Here is an 18,659-nt window from a genome sequence, read left to right as displayed (position 1 = left end):
TTGAAAGATGTGTATTGTTTATCTAATTCTACTGCAAGCATACTGGACGCAGGTACGCCACATGTATTTAGGGTTTGATAACGCTTTTGTCTGTAACACCGTTATAATCAAAGGATATCAACCCAGTCAAATCAGAAGCAAGGAATAAAGAAAACCGAAGGTGCATTTTAAAAATTGTCGGTATGTGGTGAGGCGTTTGGTCTATGTGGGCCAGTAGATATAAGAGATATGTCAGGTGAAACAGGATTCAAACCTGTGACCTAATGGATGAAAGTCGAATACTCTAACCGCTAAGCTAACACTTAGGTTGGCTCGCTTTACAAAAAACAGTGGAAGGAAGTTCATGGACTGAAACTAATAACAACAACAATGCCGGAAGAGTGACAGATTCAGAGGAGACCAATAAAATCATGAATGGATCACTTTACATATAACATCTGTTTTCTCATTACACGATTAGTTGGTCTCAACTTTCGAATATTTATTTATCGTATGCGAACAGTATTGTGGACAATTAAAAGGAATGCCGAAGTTACATTTTAGTATTTATGATGAACGGAAGAGAGAATTACGCCAACATCACTATCTTTTGGAACGCATCCACGAAGCTGTGATATGCTAAATAGCGCTAAACCCAATCGATCACCTTCCATTCCACTGGCAACTCGTTAGTGCAAGCCTCTTCTTTGTGTTGGAAAGCGAAGATTCCAAACCCCAGTTTTGTTGTACTCATAACCCATGTTCAAAATTTGTAAGTTGTTTTGATGCAGGTTTATTTCTTCTTCATATTCTTTAAGTAGGCAACTAATTGTCCTTCACAACTATCTTCAACTATTGTGTGACTCACATTAAACATTTCAAACTATCGATAACTTTTTAAATAATGACACATATCTTTATTTTTGCTAGTTATGCTAGATGGGCTCACGTTCTGGCTTCCAAGTCGCTTCTAATAACCCCAGGCTAAATATACACGGCAAATTAAACACAAACGAAAATGCGCAAAGTGCAAAAAGAACGCTTGACGTCAAGTTTCGCTTGTGTAGAGGAAAACACAGGCATTTATAGTTTCACATGACCTTGAACTTCTGAAATGTTTTGGAACGATACTAAGTACAGTGGCAGTAAAGGTAAATATCGAATCGGAAACGTTAGGAGTGACTCCACTTCCCAGATGTTTCTGAGAGGCGTCTGGTTGACGCTGATTGAATCAAGTGTCTCCAAACGTTTTCTAGGCCTTGATGAACACTTTAAGGGGAAAATTTGAAACTCCCTAACAGCTTTATTATGAAGTGCCAAGTATTAAATGAGTTTAGGATGGTAAAGCTGTGGTGGATGACATCACTGAACTAAACTGGAATAAAGTGTGAAGTAGCGGAGCAGAATAAATAGCCACCCACGAAACTATTTCCAATCCCACATGTAGATCTTCCAGAGTTACTGCCGGTCCCAGGTCTAGATAAAGAAGTAGGGTCGGGCATGAGGTTACCATCTCCACCCTGTAGAAAACAATATTGCCGAAGAACACAAAACAGGAAAAATCATCCAAGCCACTTGAACTCTGTTCTGGGACTTGAAAGGTCTTCGCTTATGGCAGTTATGATGCCTCATGATGAAGGTCGAGATTCTTCGGAAGTTAGGGGGCCGACTAATAGAGGAACAATTGATATGGGTGCATGGAATGCCCGGAAAATTTGGTAGACTTGGAGTGCCAGTCAAATAACTACGGAAATGAGGAGACACAAGTTGGCAGTTCTCCGAATCAGTGAAAAACGCCAGGCCTATGATGGACAGAAAAGATTAGATTCGGAAGAGATGCTGCTGCACTCTGATCATAAAGAAGAAAATACTCCACATGCACAAGGAGTGGCTCTGATGTTGTACAGAGAATCACGTGAGGAAATATAGGATGGGAATCTCACGAACCCAGGATCATCAGAGCATCCTTTAAAACGAAGAAGGGGGAAATCACAATGAGTGTTACTCAATGTTGTGTACTTACCAATGAAGACAGCGACGACGATAACTATCAGTTTCACGAGAGACTACAATTGATCATAGCTAAGTGCTCAACAAAGGATCTCGCCATCCTGATGGGAGATCTACCTAAATGCCAAAGTCGGAATGTACAACACCGAGTATAGAGACATAATGGAACGACATGGACTAGGAGAAAGAGACGAAGACTCTAGGAGATTTGCGGATCTAGCTGCGTTCAACAAAATGGTTATAGGCAGCACAGTATTCCCTCACAAAAGCGTACACAGAGCAACATGGGTTTCAACTGACCACGTGGTAGAGAATCCGATCGATTAAATTTGCTCCAATAAAGTATTCAGAATATTCATGCGAGGCGGGATAACAAAGGAAGGAACTGGTATAGCTTCCGATCACCATCTGGTGGTTGCCAAGATGAGATTGGAGCTGATGAAACACTGTAAAACTGAAGGATCGGCATCACAAGATTTCATTGCAGCTTTCCATAGACATTCTGAAAAACCCAACGAATTCGAGATAGCTCTCAGCAACAGATTCCGAGCCTTGCAAGATCTACTATCTAAACCATGAACAGGGTTCAGGAATGGAGAAACAAGAGAACGGGAATGGACAACAGCCAAACAAGAGCAGAAAAGGTCAAGGTGCAGACCAAATATACAGAAGTCAACAACTGCGTGAAGAGAAGCACATAAAGCGACAGACAGAAATACGTGGGAGACCTAGTGATAACACAGGAAAGAGCTGCAACAGAGGAAAATGTGAGACAACTATATGATGCAAACTTCGCCTATAGCTCTCCTAGAGTTACTGCCGGTCCCAAGTCCAGGTAAAGGAGGAGGGTTGGGCATGACATCAGCCACCCCATCCCGTAGAAAACTAACTCGCTAAAAAAACGCTAACCAGAAAAAATAATTCAAACCATCTAATCTCTGTCCTGGGAGTTGAAGGAATAATTGTGACGCCTCGGGATGAAAACCGAGATTCTTCGGAATTCACGAGGCCGATGCCCCTTCTAACAACCAGAGCAACAATTTTTATAGGTACATGGAACGTCCGGACAATGTGGAAGACCGGGAATACCGATCAAATAGAAATGAGGAGATATAAATTGGCAGTACTTAGAATCAGCGAAACCCATCGGACACAAGCTGGACAGCAAAGGCTAGATACGGGAGAGATGCTGCCGTGCTCTGGTCATGAAGAGGAGAATGCTCGACACACTCAGGAAGTTGCTCTAATGCTGTCCAGAGGAGCACGAAATGCACTTGTAGGATGGGAATATCATGGATGTCGATCCACGAACAACAGAAGAAATCAGCATAGTCATCGGACAAATTAAGAGTGGGAAAGCAAGAGGACATCTTCACAATGGTTCTGTTCGAAGAGTTTCAGGAAGAGGGACTTCAAAGAAGGATGCCTCATCGAGTTACCAAAAAAAATCTGAGCAAATATGAGAACTACGGAGGCATCATACTTCTATCGATACAGTGAAACGTTTTGAATAGATTGTTGCTGAATTGGATGAAAGATTCAAAAGACGCCCAACTTGGAGATCAACAGGATATATTCCATATTGATCGATTGTTGCTGACCAAATAGCAACACTTCGAACCACTGTTGAACAAACATTGAAATGGAAATCATTACCATACATCGACTTGTTTGATTATGAAAAGGTGTTTGACAGTATGTATAGGAGAACCTCGTCCAACTTTCTTCGACGTTATGGTGTCACCCTCATACGGAATTCTTACGGCAAGCTACACTGTAAAGTCGTGCATGGAGGACAGCTGACATGAATTTTAAATACGGACCAGTGTCAGACAAGGATGCCTTATGAAGACCCCCACATCTCAGGGCAAGCACGGAATGAAATGGACAGCTTGGATGCAGCTAGACGACTTGGAACTCATAGATTACTCAGTTCTTCTATCCCATACTTTGGAATACAACACAGAGATCGTCAACCCATTCACACTTATGGAGAATCACTGAGAGATATAGAGTTTTACGTACCTGGACAGTCATCGATAAACAAGGAGGGTCCGATGCGAATGTCAAGGAGACTATTTGAAAAGCAGGTGAAATCTCTACAATTGGAGAATATATGGAACTCAAAACAACTGTCACCTAACACTAAAGTCAGAATTTTCAACATTGACATTCAAACGACTCCGATGTGTACAGCTGAAAACTGGAGAACTACTACAACCATCATTAAAGAGGTACAGGTATTTATGGGCAGTTGTGTATGCAATATACTCAATGTCCGCTGGCTGGATATGATCAGCAACAACCTACTGTGGCAGAGAACAAACCAGTTGCCGGAAATAAGAGAAAGACTCTGGCCGTGGGTAGGACATCCATCGAGGAGATCATCAAACTGCATCACGAGGCAAGTACTAACTTGAAATCCTCAAGGCCAAAGTACTGGAGAGAGGAATCAGAATAATGAATAACACTTAGAAACAATTGGGAACCAGAACAGGGTCGGTTGTAGAGTTCTGATCGGCGCCTTATGTTCCACGTGGGGTGGAAGGCGTAAGTGACAAGTAAGAATACCTTTTCAATTATTTCATAATAGTTACCGTTTTTTATTAATTTCCATCAATATGATATTAATTAAGAACCGTGGTTTGCAATAATTGTTAGACTTTGAAAGCTTAAAAACTTTGCGAGGAATTTACTCAAGAGGATTTAGTGTTTTCCTAATGTCGGAAGACGGGTGTATTTAAGTTTACCCAGTCTTTGTAAGCCTAAATCTCCTAAAATTCTGAACCCAACATTGTGAAACCAGAAAGCGGAGATTAATGTTCCAAGCATGGAATTTTAAAATTCGAGTAAAAGGAATTTTAAAGATTCTCATTGTGAAAATTAGAACAACACAATTGAGCGAACAATTGGTTTCAATTATATCATCATCAGGCTTGACTCTAATATACATGAATATTTATACGAAAATGTCAGACCAATCAAGGCTATTTGAGTCAAGTAATTTCAACTATTATACTTGGTGACGTATTCTATTTCATTATGATGATTGATTGTTCGCTTACATCTGTTGTTCTACTTAAAACAAATGTGTTCAAAATACAGTCAAAATAGCAATATTTTATACCACAATATTTAAGCACTGAAATGCTCTTAGTGCTTCCTTCAGCACCCATCACCAATGGAACACTGGATCTTTTTTTATAGATGAATAACTTATGGTCTACAACATTACTCCTTAAGCCGTTCTAAAACCCGTGATCTCCAGGACTTACACCAGTATGTAAAGTGATTGGAGTAATCGCCTGTCATATATGGCTTCAAGATGAAAGTTTTCTAATTTCTTTCGCCATGATTCCCTTTCTTATATGCACCTCTCGTTGTCTTACCAGTCCATCCTCACTCAGTACAACTTTCTATACTAGATCTAAACGCCATTTGATTATGTTGGCGAAACCAGAAGGGTTAAAAACTATAGTTAGGGATTATGATTAGGAGGTATTTATGAATCTTCTAACCGAACGCTTGAATCGGTTTTCTAGGTTCTCCTGATAACCCAAGGCTAAATCTACAAAGCAACTTGAACACGAGAGAAAAATCGTAGAATATTGGAGGAACGCTTTACTTCTGGGTTGGATTATGTACACAAAAGTGGGGGTATTTATAGCATTTCAGATAGCCCTGCACCTCTGTAAAGTTCTGGAACCCTACAAAACAGTGGCAGGATCGACAGCCATCAAATCAAAAATGTTGCACGTGACTCTTCACTTTCCAAATGTTTCTGGGAAACGTCCATCCGATTTTGATTGAATAAAATGCTTCTCGGATTTTTCATATCTCCGTAAAGTTTCGAGAGAGATATACAGGTCTCCTTAACACCTTCCTTCTCTCAAAAAATGGGACTCCTTCGTCGAGTCTACTTGCGGCTTGATGACTTGATTCCAAATTCCTTGATGTCCTCTGACTTCGAACTTTCATCCGGTTGTTACGGGAGAAGTGAAGACATCTTACTGACTAGAAACTGTTATATAGAATACTATTAATTTCACTGTTTTAGGATTACTTGTTTTACTCAGCTTCTGGACTTGCTTGTTTATATTCTTGCCTCCGGACACTTCGGTTTCTCTTTGTCTTCGGTTTGGTATTTGGAAGGTTTTGATCCGGGAGCCTAAAAAACCAAAGGTTTGTGTTGTAAATGTTATAATTATTATTAGAAAGACATTTCAGTCGATTATTTGTAATTTGCGAATAAACTTTGCTGCCTTAATTGTGATTTTGCGCTCGTAAGTTACAAGTAGATCCACTCGCCATGCTTCAATAATGGAAGAGAGCAAAAACTTGAACATAACACTTGTTGTCCTCCATTAGGTACTTGTACGTTCCTGTCATTGATGTACCTGTGATTATCCCCATTTTAAGTCTCACTTCCGTATCTACCGTGTTCCTCGTCGGTTTTTTTATGGATTTGGCTGATATGTCTAATCCCCATTCCAAGCGCAACATGCACAACGAAAACAACGTTCTCCACTCTCATTTCAGTAACCCTAGGTTCAAATTGATATATCGTAAGCTAGTGAATATTTCGTGAGTCCGTCGAGTAAAGGTCTAGTTTGGTACTGATGCTACTGTAACAATAAACGTAATCTCAAAGTTGTAGATTTGTCGTCGTGTGACTACCTAATTTATAAATTCCTACGCGCGAGTCACACCATTATCTACATTAACTCGTACCATGACAATCGGCAATATGATGTTTGGCAGTTAGGATGAACACATTTTGGCTGCGGGTAGAATAATATATTTAATGTATCTAGGTATGTATTACAGAAGAACGGTCACGCCTAGTAGACTCAGTCATGCCATATCGACCAGTTGTCACCTCGTTCATGACTTCTGACTTTCTCTCTGTATTGTGTTAAACATTAATTTTTTCAGTTATCCCGTATTCAACTTCAAGGATTGTGTGATCCAGACAAGTACCGCTACAAGTTCATCAATTTGGACGACAACGCAACAAAGGCACTCTCCATAATTACGAAAATTATCTCAAAACAACTATACTCGCACACCAGGACCTCAAGTACCCACTAGTTTCTCAGTAGACGCATCCGATTCCACAATGGGAGCCATGAAACAATTTGTAAGCAACTCTTGGCAGCGTCTGGCATTCTTCTCGAGACGGTTGCAAGACATTGAATCGACGTATGACACTTTCGACAAGGAACTCCTGGCCATGTATTGTGTTGCACGACACTTTCAACATTTGTGGTGTTATTGGTTCCTAACCACACAATTCTTGAAGCTGAACATTGAATCACTGAGAAGACTGATATCCAACATGTAACACTTAGAGGAAGTCGGTAATGTTGAAATCGTGGACAATGAATCGAAATGTCATGGCTCGGTTGTGCGGACGTGGTCACTCCACGTAAGCTTTTGTTTTTTATATTCAGTATATAACTCCCTAGTAGGCCCGGAAATGCGTTCTTCAGCAGTGCTAGATGTGCTGACTGTCATGATACGATGAGTCAGTGTAGACAATGATATAATCTCCACGTAAGATCTTATAGACTAAGCAGTCACACCACGACAAATCTACAATTTCGGGATTACATTCATTGTTACATTAGCACTAATACCGGACGAGAATTTTATTCTACATTGGTTAGATCGACTAAAAACGCAGACTGTTATTGATTCTCGTCCACGTTAACCTTATCGATTGGTTTTTATTTATCTTAACCCATTTTTCTATTGGTCTGCTTAGTAATGCTCACGTGTATTGTCGTGTTGTAATATTGATTAGTACTCATAGTTTACTAGCTCAGTCAATACTAATAACTGGCTATCTATATTTATCAGTAGCTGCGAGGGTTCATTAAGAAGCTTTGGTGGCATTTACATGTTTCAGTGAGATAGTTTTGTCATACGTCAACTACTAGAAACTGTGGCTCTCAGTCAACGTAAATACACAAAGGCTAGCAATCAATGTAAAGAAGGTTTGTATGGTTACGTGAATTTAATTCTTTATCCTTTTTCCTCACTTTACATCCTGTTCTATTTTAGACTATGGACTATCCATCGATATTTTTTTCTTTCGATCACTGCCTCCCCTATTTCCAACATTCAAGCTCTATTGCCAAGCGAATCAGACAATACCTCAGAAACTTGCAACGATGGGCTTCGTATACGTCAAATCTATTGGGTTATCTAAAGTCCCAACATAGTCCAGGCGAGTTTCACTGGCTTTGCCGGGTAATTCATTATGTTTTGGGTACTTCTTAATATGTATATATTTTCATTTAGACTAGCCATTTCTGAAAACACTTTTGGTAGCCTTAAATGACAGCCACTTCCGTGAGGAACTGTATCGTTTCCAGGATAACCATGTTATATTGAACAGTAGTTTGACATTTCCTATTTCTTATCATCAGTGATGCGGTCATGAAGTTAGTGGGCTAAATAAAGCAATCAATTCTGAGAACTCTATGTAAAACCTGTTTTGTTCTTAACTGCAGTTCCATAATTCACCTCAAGTTTTAAATTTTTTGTTGGCCAAGTCTATCCTCTTTAATAAATGTGTTCTATACTAACCTACACGTTAACCTGGTCTGTACGTGCGATGATTGTATCATCTCCATGTTATTTGACTTTAACAATTATTTGAACGGCCCTTGACATTTTCCACCAAACCCGTCATAGTCTTTATTGGGTTTATGAATAGCTCTATCATGTTATTTCAGATAATTAAGTCACTGAATTAGGGCCCAATCGTACTACACTGATATAATGAATAGATTATCACGTAGTTGTTGGTCAAACAAGCATCCAAAATTAACTCCAGAGTTTACTACAACAACTACTACTACTTAAATTAACAGTAAGTAGACGAATGTTAACTTCCTCAAACAGCATTTATAACGGTTTCTGGATATTGTCATAAAGCATTATTGTAAGTTGACAATCATGTAATATGCTTGGTAAAATTGATGAAAATATCAGGAAACCCTGTCGATCGATCGGCCCAGGATTGTCACTAAACGGTGTTGTTGTCTCCTGGTTATCTTTATGTATAAGATGATTTCAGTATGTTTCTCCATCACTTTCTCATTCAGTAAATATCTTACAACCTTGTTAATCTAAATAAAAGTTTAGCGACAAAATCATGCGTGCAAATCAACAATATAAGCAGCTGAGTAAATCTCTTGAAAACTGAAAGCACCACTGTCGAATCCCCCTCAACACTGACAAAAGTTCATATCATTATCATAGACAGGAGTTGGGAGTTGTACTCCCCTTGGTTACAACTTATGTTCTCCCTGATAATTACAAAAGCATCACTCACTGTTTATCATCTTGTAAAGATTTATTTAGCCCGGAAAATTATACAACAAAACACCACCTGTGCTTTTGGCACATAGGCTTTATTGATTTCAACAATTTTTAGTCACTATACTTCAAATAAGTCTTTTTCTACCTTATTGTAAACTCCATTCGTGCAACTAACTTGTACGTACTATCAGTCGGTGAATATGCATATAAATAAATAGTTTATTGTACACCAAAACATTCAGCCTAGAGCATGTCTCTCATGGACCCAATCATATCTAGCGAATTACCGTTAGCTATCTATCCGGAATTCACATGATCAATATTTTCACGCATTGAAAGAATTTTCGATAACTATTCATGTATATTAGTAGCTTTAATAAATCCTATGACAGCTAGATAATACTAAAGTCCGGAAAATCTCTCTGTAACTAAATAAACAGTATTATACGTAACAGACTAACCAGAGAATTAGTTGTAATTCTTTCTCTCCACGGTTTTTCCAATCAGCTTACCAATGCGGATGCAATTGACAATTAACTCATACGGACAGCATACCGGAAAAAATGTTAAATCACTTTCTAATTTTCACCGAAGGTAATACTAATATCAACATTTCCACACTATTGATTGTTTTTTTATGTATGTGTACAAAATACGTGTACTAACTACATGTTAGGCTCTCAATCAATGGTGATTGCTATGCAACTTAACGTGGATTGTTGAAAAGTCTATGTAATTTATCATTCTTAATTATTATAATCCAACCTTTTTTAACTCTCCAATAATCTTCATGTAGGTTTTTGTTTTGAAGGTGTTATTAATTAAACCTTGTATTTCCCGATCGGTTGATTTATTTTTCAGTCTATCAATATCCGGAGGACTCTTGATATTCCTCTGGAGAGCAAAAATACAACTCGACTTGGTATCAAACCAACGTTACGGTAATTCTGGTTGGAGAATAGTGCAGTGGCATCGGTCCCAAATACAAAATCCTCAAAGCTAAACGGGAGGTAACTGGAAAAATGTTTACTCAACATTTAACACTGAGAGAGGGCCAGGAACGGTGAACGCGGAAACAGCAGATCGAAATGACATGGCCCATTCTTCTAGGCGTGGTCATTCTTGCATAATCCATGCCTCTCCACATTAAATATATTGTCCTATGAGCATACAAAATGTGTAAGCATTGGTAAGCAGACCAATAGAAAAATGGGTTAAGATAAATAAAAACCAATCGATAAGGTTAACGTGGACGAGAATCAATAACAGTCTGCGTTTTTAGTCGATCTAACCAATGTAGAATAAAATTCTCGTCCGGTATTAGTGCTAATGTAACAATGAATGTAATCCCGAAATTGTAGATTTGTCGTGGTGTGACTGCTTAGTCTATAAGATCTTACGTGGAGATTATATCATTGTCTACACTGACTCATCGTATCATGACAATCAGCGATAAGGTGTTATTTGGTCTTCTGTCCATATTAAATGTAGAATAAGCGTTTTTTCAGTTATCTTATGTTCAGCTTTGAGAAATGGGTTGTTAGAACACTAAGACATAAATCCGATATATAAACGCTCTGGAACATCTGCACATATGTACAGTCTTTTGTTTTTATTAATTTCATTTTTATAACAACTACCTAGGAAGCAGACTGTAAGCAACCCAATATTGTGACTCATAGATTATGCCTGCAAAAATGGTGTGTACCTACCCTTGCAGAAATATGTTATAATAACTTGAAAACTTATTTTTCTGCATCAAATGTTGTTCTTTCTTTACCAATAGTAATGTTGCATCAATAAAATTTTGCCCACTTTTTATTTTCGTATCCTCTGTGGTTTCGTGGGGAGATACACCGATAATCTTATCGGGTAACTGCTTGTGAAAATCGGAAACCATTTTTTTGCCCGTTTTGTCATGAAAACTTGTAGTACTGCATTATTTCAGATGTTTCACCGGAACGTTGCGTCGTATGTACAAGTTTCTTCACTGTGACAGTATATTCGGATCAATACTAGCAAGATTTATGGTGCAAAAGAATGCGGACTTTCACCAAGCCCTTACGGGATCTGAGACGCTACGAATTCTTGTTGTACGCTTTTGTTAAAAAATTTAAAGACCGAGTACAATTGTCATATTTATATTTAAATTTGTTCTATGAATATACGTAGTAGTAGTCAATATTGTACATAGTCATTGTTAACATGTTAATTATTTGTTCACATAATCTTTCATATCCGGAAATCCGATAAGCTATCCACCGGTTTAGACCCAAATATTAGAACGGTCTAAGTCTCTCAATTAGTTGACACAAGCCATAATTCGCATATCAGAAAACGTATGAATAGCTTCCCAGCTCTGTCAATGCTATTCCGAAAAACAGCGAATCAATCATGAAGCAAACGGTTTAACTTCGTTATAAATATCAAATCCAATGCGTAAATGGAATAGCAGCTAAAAGAATGTAGCTATGTATCTTATCTGTTGTAAACAATGCTTCTCATGGTCCGACTCTTCTACAATTTTACCAAATCGTTTGGTATTTGCAAAGGAATGGGAGATTCCAAATAAGCCGACTCAAAAACTTCAGAAAGTACTATGAAATTTGAGAAAAACCCAATTACAATGTTCATATTACTGTTAGCAGTTCTCAGTTTATATACAGCAATGACAGCATTGGTAAATACTATTCAGATATTACTCACCAATATGCATTAGATCTTTGTTTATAATTTAATCAGTGATTGCAGATTCTGCTTACAGAAATTCATTCACAATCTCTGTAACAAACATCATAAATTCGTATTCACCAACAACATAGTTCAATTACCATATTGGAAACAAACATCCATCATTTTAATTACTCAGAACATGTCAATAATCAATTTGACACTTTCAATGATGTTATATACAGTTCCTGTATATGTTCAGAAAGCGGGAAGAAAGGGCTATCAGCGTCAGTTATTGCTCATATGATCTTTGTATCAGATTAAATACACATTATTATGTCAGTTCCGTCAAAAGTGACGTTACTTGTGATTGTTAGAACTGTTTATGGTTGTATACTAGCAACTTACATAATGTTCAAAGATAGTTTAACGTAGAACTACTTCAATCTGCTCATTCACATCCTTCAGGGTGTTTCATGAAATGTTAAAGGTTTTTAAAGCACACTTATCTCAGTCGACATGATTACAAAAGCCCCAATTAGCCAATTCAATATTCATTCAGATCGTGAACAAAAACTATGTCGAACTATTAATTTAATGTGTTAAAGGCTATATAACAAGCAAAAATGCTGTTAATGGCTGATAAATAACGGCATACGAAATACCCGATAATATGTAATATAAGTGTGAGGACCCATATCTTGACATTTTTACCATCTCTCCGTTTTTTAAGATCACAGCTCAAATCGAGCGCCATTTACATAAGCTTTATAACTACCATAAACTCCTTGGAAATTGCATCGCAAGAATACCTAGCATCACTAGAATTCTAACTCAATAATGCCAATTTTAGACCTGGTGTTCGTTTCGTATGGTCACAACGTGAACGCGATACGATTTTTAAACGTAAAAACTGCACACATAGTACAGAACGAACACAAAATCTGATTATTACCCTCTGGGACACAAATTTACTTCCTGTTATATTCGTTATTTCGATCATTTTAACAACCTGACTTGGGAAGCACCTAAACTGTAAACCAATGCTGAAAATTATTGATCATACCCGCAAAAATGGCTAGCACCTAATCTCTCAGAAACACAAATTTTTAGTTAAATACTCCCAGTTGAGAACTTCAACACACAGGATATAACCTTTACAAGGTGTTTCATGTAGGACTTGCAACGGCCATTAGAATTTTAGGACTAAATGAATATATAGGTGGAGCCATGAGGTGAGGAATAGATGGAATTACTCAAATTCAGATTACTTCCCGATCAGCTTCTACTTGAGGATGCTCATGTCCACGCACAAATAGGAATTAGTAAACATAATGAAGTCATGTTTAATGTGGTCACAGACAAGGTACTTCAGAGGGATGGGAATGTTCAATACCTTATCAAAACCTGAGCAGACTAAACGTTTATGAATACGCAAATTCAACATTTCTCATAACCTCGAGAGTAGTGGAGACTGACTTTGAATGACCACTGTAAAGCAGTGAGAGATATCACTCAGAACGCTATCCAACAAAATTTCACTCAGGCACACACTTCATAGACCAACTAAATCAGGGGCCTGAAGACGCGGAATGTCTATCGACTGTAGTGCCAGTTGAGGGTGTAGGAGATTTTCAGCGAAATCCCGGGTTAGTATTGAGGACACAGAAATCGCTGCACTCAGAAGAGTCACCACGATGTGACAACATTGGACCTATAATCCTGAAACAGTTCTCAGAAGCGAACTCTATGTACTTTGCATGTCTACGGTTGAAAAGATGGGTTTCACTAACTCACTTTAATCCCGGCCCCGAAACAACCTAGTGAACAGGATGTATCGTACGAAGGTAAATAGTGTATATGTGAACATGAACACTCTTCCTCATTCGACACAAAGCAATTACACTCTTAATTATCACAAACTTGGATGATCTGTAACTCCGCCTGTGGCTCCTCCAGGGGCTACTGCCGGTCACAAGCCCGGGTAAAGGAGGAGGGTTAGGCATGGGGTTAGCGACCCCATCCCGTAGAAAACCAACTCGCTAAAAAAACGCTAACCAGAAAAAAAATTATTCAAACCACTTAAGAAGAGTCTTCCAAATTGCTGCAGAAATGAGAAAATACAATCTGGAGGTGCTTGGAATCAGTGAAACACATTGGACGCAGGTTGGACAACAACGACTATCTTCAGGGGAACTTCTGTTATACTCCGGTCATGAAGAAGAAAATGCCCCACATACACAAAGAGTTGCATTGATGCTGTCCAGAAAAGCACAAAATGCACTTATTGGATGGGATGGGAATCTCATGGACCAAGGATCATCAAAGCCTCCTTCAAAACAAAGAGAGAGGGCATTACAATGAACGTCATCCAATGCTATGCGCCGACCAACGACTACGATGAAGACGCTAAAGATCAATTCTACGATAGGCTGCAGTCGATCTTCGAGAAGTGCCCAACCAAGGACCTGACCATTCTGATGGGAGATTTCAATGCCAAGGTTGCAATGGACAACACTGGATATGAAGACGTCATGGGACGACATGGACTGGGAGAAAGGAAAGAAAATGGTGGGAGATTTGCAAACCTATGTACCTTCAACAAACTGGTCATAAGTGGCACTATATTCCCACACAAAAACATACACAAAGCCACTTGGATTTCACCGGATCACACTACACAAAATCAAATCGACCATATCTGCATCAACAAAATGTTCAGGAGGACGATGGAGGATGTGAGAACCAGAAGAGGAGCTGATATAGCATCCGATCATCATTTGCTGGTCGCCAAGATGAAACTAAAACTCAAGAAGCACCGGACAAGGGCGCGGACAACATCACAAAAGTTTAATACGGCCTTTCTTCGAGATGCTGACAAACTCAACAAATTCAACATAGCCCTCAGCAACAGGTTCCAGGCCTTCCATGATCTACTCAATGGAGGGGGAACTACCATGGAGAGCAACTGGAAAGGTATCAAGGAGGCAATCGTTCCAACATGTCAGGAGGTTCTGGGCCACAGGAAGCACCATCACAAGGAATGAATCACTGTTGGTACACTGGATAAAATTGAAGAAAGGAGGAACAAGAAGGTAGCAATCAATATCAGCCGAACAAGAGCAGAAAAAGCCAAGGCACAAGCCGAATACACAGAAGCAAGCAAGCAAGTGAAGAGGAGCATCAGAACCGACAAACATAAATATGTGGAAGATTTAGCGATGACAAGTGAAAAGGCTGCAAGAAAGGGAAACATGAGACAACTGTATGATACAACAAAGAAACTTTCTGGAAATTACCGTAAGCCAGAAAGACCAGTAAAAAGCGAGGAAGGCAAAGTAATCACCGACATTGAAGAACAACGAAACAGGTGGGTAGAACACTTCAAGGAACTCTTGAATCGACCAGCTCCACTGAACCCACCCAACATCGAAGCAGCACCCACAGACCTCCCAATCGATGTTGGCCCACCAACAATTGAAGAGATCAGCATGGCCATTAGACAAATCAAGAGCGGCAAAGCAGCGGGACCAGACAACATCCCGGCAGAGGCACTGAAAGCAAATGTAACAGCAACTGCAAAGATACTCCACATCCTCTTCAGTAAGTTCTGGGACGAAGAACAAGTACCAATAGACTGGAAAAAAGGACTTCTGATCAAGATACCAAAGAAAGGCGATCTCAGCAAGTGCGATAACTACAGGGGCATCACTCTTCTCTCAATACCAGAAAAAGTCTTCAACAGAGTATTGTTAAACAGGACGAAGGATTCCGTAGACGCCCAACTTCGAGATCAACAAGCTGAATTTCGTAAGGATAGATCGTGTACAGACCAAATCGCAACTCTACGTGTCATTGTGGAACAATCAATCGAATGGAATTCATCACTCTACATCAACTTCATTGACTACGAGAAGGCATTTGATAGCGTGGACAGGAAAACACTATGGAGGCTTCTTCGACACTACGGCGTGCCTGAGAAGATAGTCAATATCATACGGAACTCCTATGATGGACTAAACTGCCAAATCGTCCACGGAGGACAACTCACCGACTCATTCGAGGTAAAGACCGGTGTTAGGCAAAGTTGCTTACTCTCACCCTTTCTCTTTCTCCTGGTGATCGACTGGATCATGAAGACGTCAACATCTGGAGGAAAGCACGGAATACAGTGGACAGGCAGGATGCAGCTTGACGATTTAGACTTCGCAGATGATCTGGCTCTTCTATCACAAACGCAACAGCAAATGCAGGAGAAAACGACCAGTGTAGCAGCAGCCTCAGCAGCAGTAGGTCTCAATATAAACAAAGGGAAAAGCAAGACTCTCCGATACAATACAACATGCACCAATGAAATTACACATGACGGAGAAGCTTTGGAAGATGTGGAAACCCTTACATATCTGGGCAGCATCATTGATGAACACGGTGGATCAGATGCAGATGTGAGGGCGAGGATCGGCAAAGCAAGAGCAGCATACTTACAACTGAAAAACATCTGGAGCTCAAAACAATTGTCAATCAACACCAAGGTTAGAACTTTCAATACAAATGTCAAGACAGTTCTTCTGTATGGGGCGGAGACGTGCTGAACTACGAAAGCCATTATCCAGAAGATACAAGTGTTTATTAACAGCTGTCTATGCAAGATACTTCGGATCCGTTGGCCAGACACTATCAGCAACAAGTTACTGTGGGAGACAACAAACCAGATTCCAGCGGAGGAAGAAATCAGGTGGAAGGGCTGGAAGTGGATTGGGCACACTTTGAGGAAATCACCCAATTGCGTCACAAGAAAAGCCCTCACATGGAATCCTGAAGGTCAAAGGAGAAGAGAAGACCAAATAACACGTTACGCCGAGAAATAGAGACAGACATGAGAAGAATGAACAAGAACTGGATAGGACTAGAAAGGAAGGCCCAGGACAGAGTGGGTTGGAGAATGCTGGTCGGCGGCCTATGTTCCATTGGGAGTAACAGGCGAAAGTAAGTAGTAAGTAAGTAAGTTGGATGATCTATCTCAAATGATTGGAGGCCTACTCGAGTTGGACGGGAACGGTGTAACGAATCAGCTAACTTTGAAGTCACACCTCTCGGTCAGCATCTATCGTGGATTACCCCTTCGCCGTATCAAAGTACTATGGCTGCTTTGAAGACCGTATAACACAAGGGCCTTTATTATGGAAATATGTTTGTAAGAATGAGTACAGAGAAGATAGCGAGACCACCACTGGGTGAGCCAGTCCATGGTATATAATTGACTGATGCGTGTTGGTTGTCCTTGACTTTGAGGGAGATCGATGATCTGTTTGATATTCAGTGACCCTACTGCAGGATGATTTGGTTAGGGCTCAGTGGCATTTTACTGCCCTTGGACTCCCCATAGAAACCCTCTCTCAACAATCTGTTCACTGCGTGGTCCCGGGCTTGTAATCTTGGAGAGCTTGGAGACTGGCCCCAACCACATGGACGACGCAGTCAAGGTTGTGAAGACGCCACAGGCATTGTAGTTTGACAACACTTTAACCAGCAACAACTTCTATAATTGAATCGTGCCCACCCAGTGAAATCAAAAGCGAGGAGCGAGGTATATTTGATAGGTTATAAAAATATCGAAAAGTGACTGATCTAAACTGGCCAGAGATCTAAGAAGTTGAACACGGCGTTCCCACTCGTGATCTGGTGCAGACGCATGACGGAGCGTTTTCAGCTAGGTGAGTCCATTAAAACTAGTGTGGTCAGCATCCAATGTCGAACACTTACAGAGCTATTGATTTTGGGGATTTATTTGCCGCTACAGTAGACTCAAGTCTTCACTTTGCGCCAAGGCAAATTGACACTATACATAGATGTTTTCAGACCAAGCTATCAGCTACACGGTCCAACCTTGAAGCCCACAATGTCGTTGTGCCTCCTCTATTCAAAAGAGATACAAATCCCTTGGACCAGACACACGGATGAGAAACCAAGTGAGTGATAGGGCCAAAACATAAATCGTGCTACGACAGACTTCATTGTTTGAGACTATTTGTGGTGAGTTACAGGGAATAACAGGTGATCTGACAATGCCATACAACATGTTAAGTACACCAAGCCACCTCAACCTGAGCATATTGACAGAACTTCATCACAACGACCCTCAAAACAACCTTGAGAGACTGCGCATCGGAGAGCAAACAATCAGGTACTCTCTCGCTCTTTCACACTAAGGGATGTTCTCGCTTGGAATGCTCTCCCAGGAGAAGTGATCACGGCTCCATCAGAGACTTCTTCCTACCTCTCTTATTATCATCTCCGTTCCCCTCTTATTCTTTCAATTCCATCTTTTTGTATACTAGCAATTAAGTAATTTATTTAAGTATTTATTCTCGGAACGGTCGTCTTCTCTTAGCACTCGGTTTGTCATTTCATTATTTTCGCATTACAATCAACTAGCATCCTGCACGGTAAAGTGATGATTGTTGGTGTTCAGATTCCCTACTTCCCTGAGACAAACATACTCAATCGAAATACAATACATGCAAATCCACAAATAACTACCACATTGACCAGAACTAGTGCGGCCGAGTTGTCAGACTACCACCTATTAGACATAAAGGAATACCTGGAATAGTGCCGAACCAACAAAAAGAGAACACAAGGAAATCAATCGATTTATACAAGCTCAT

The sequence above is a fragment of the Schistosoma mansoni genome (assembly GCF_000237925.1).
Source record: "Schistosoma mansoni, WGS project CABG00000000 data, supercontig 0221, strain Puerto Rico, whole genome shotgun sequence".
In the NCBI taxonomy this organism is placed as follows: Eukaryota; Metazoa; Platyhelminthes; class Trematoda; order Strigeidida; family Schistosomatidae; genus Schistosoma; species Schistosoma mansoni.
The sequence above is the reverse complement of the archived record's forward strand: the minus strand, read 5'-3'. Positions refer to the sequence as shown.